This window comes from Herpailurus yagouaroundi, unplaced genomic scaffold (assembly GCF_014898765.1).
Source record: "Herpailurus yagouaroundi ecotype Mexico unplaced genomic scaffold, PumYag 198, whole genome shotgun sequence".
Lineage (NCBI taxonomy): Eukaryota > Metazoa > Chordata > Mammalia > Carnivora > Felidae > Herpailurus > Herpailurus yagouaroundi.
This window is the reverse complement of record NW_024412429.1, coordinates 34,936,269-34,938,381: the sequence shown is the minus strand read 5'-3', so window position 1 is coordinate 34,938,381 and position 2,113 is coordinate 34,936,269.

Genomic DNA, 2,113 nt, shown 5'->3' with positions numbered 1-2,113 from the left:
AAAATTACTTCATAGAATTCTCAGTAAACTTTTTTAAGAGTATTTCAGACTAATCTAAGAAAAGCTATGCCTGAACAGTTACTGTGTGTAATTTTTTAGAAAGAATTCTATTCAGTCTCCAGTTGTTAGTGTTTATCTTATTTGTGAAGCTCTTTACACTCTTCAGAAAAAACGATTAATGATTAAGTACCAAGGCAAAATGTTAACATTCCTTTTTGTTCTTTCATTGAATTCAACTGAAGAACATATTAATCATTATTATTACGTATTAATTAAGACTTCTAATTCTAAGGATTTCTTTTCATTTTTCCAATGATTTATTTTTCCATATGACTATTAGGATGGTCTCAAAATTATATGACTCCTTGATTTGGGGTTCTGCAGAAGTTTGTACACTATTGAGTATCATGGATGTCCCCAAATGTCCCCAAGTCCTTTACCTAGCATCAACTTTCTCTTCAGGATCCAAAAAACTGCAGTCCAATCATTCATCTAGAATTTCTGCAGATAGTTCATCTCGTTCTTGGATTTCCTTCCTTTAATATTTGTTAGCTCCTAGAATGTTCAATTTTCCCATAAATACTTATGATTGTTGTGTATCAACATTCGTATCAGTTAAAATGTTTTCAGTTTAACTAGCATGGAATTTGACCCACAAAGAGCTTGTAAAATAAGGCAGTACTGACTCACATCAGAGTAGTTCCAGGGCAAGGCTATGCTTCTAAGTTGGTTGGTGAGAAGGACTGGGTTCCTTCTGTCTTTTCGTACTACATCCCCTGGATCAGCTTTAGCCCACATTTTCTTTGTGGTCATAAAATGGTGGTTAGTAACAACTGGAACTACAGAGTTCCCTTTTCAAGTCTAGGGAGAAGAAGGTTGACTTGTTATAACTTTCTCTCAAGAGTCAATACTCCAACAAAACTCTCCTCACTTCTCATTGGTGTAAACTGGCTTAGGTATTTACACCATCAATAAGCAAGGGAGATGGGATTAATGTAATTGGCTAATATTAACCAGTGATTAACCAGTGCTTCCTCCCCACAGCCTCAGGGTAGAAAATGGATATTGGCTACAATCATGCCATTGTAAGCTGCTATGAAATGGTGTTCTGTGCTCTTCACTGGCTGCCCCTTATTGCATTATACCTAATTCTCCAGTTTGCAGCTGATTCGTTCTCCTGCTTGGCCCTCGTTATGGTCATAACAGCAAGCTTAATTATCCCACACACAGGCAAGTCAGTGAAGACATTAGAAGACTACAACTTGGGAAAATAACGTAATACTGACCATCATGTATTATTGTTCCTGGAGACAATCCACTGAGTACTTTTCTTGGGAGACGTTACTGGACATTGTTGTTTTTAGTACTTTTTCGGCCTTTAGCATCTGGGGCAGTGTGTTGTCTCTTCCAAATAGGGGTCCTCTTTGCTTTTTTCCCCAAAGTCAAAGGTCACAACCTTCTCTATTTCAGGTCACAGCCCAAAGGAAAAAAAAAATTAATACTCTCCCACCAAATATGGCCAATGACCTTCAAAATAATCCTTTAACTTGATATCTCTATTGAGTTCTGAGCTAAAGCAGCTGATGATGTCTATTTTAAGGGAGCCAACATTTCCACGTAGGTATCTACTAGACAACTCAGAGTTCACATGACCAAAAGGCAACTCTTGATTTCTCTTCAATCCTAAACTTTCCTTCCTCTGGCATCTCCATAAATAGAAATAAAAGTATTTATTTATAGAACCTCATTTATTTAATTGATCAAGGCAAAAATTAAATTAGAATCAAATATGGGATCAAAATAGAATTTCTTTTCAAAACATACAATTTGTTAGCAAGTTCTATTGGCCATACATGCAAAAACACATGTAGAATCTGCCTATCTCTCTTTTCTCCACTACTATTCCAGTCCATGTTCCCATTGTTACTCATACCTAACTTGTCTCTTAACTACTCTCCCACTTTTCATTTTGCACCTATAGAATTTATTGAACAAACAGTGGCCTGGTGAGTTCTGTTTTTTTTTTTTTTTTTTTTATTTATTTATTTGTTGGGGGGGGGGGGGGCGGAGAGGGAGAGAGAGAGAGAGAGAGAGAGAGAGAGAGAGGGAATCC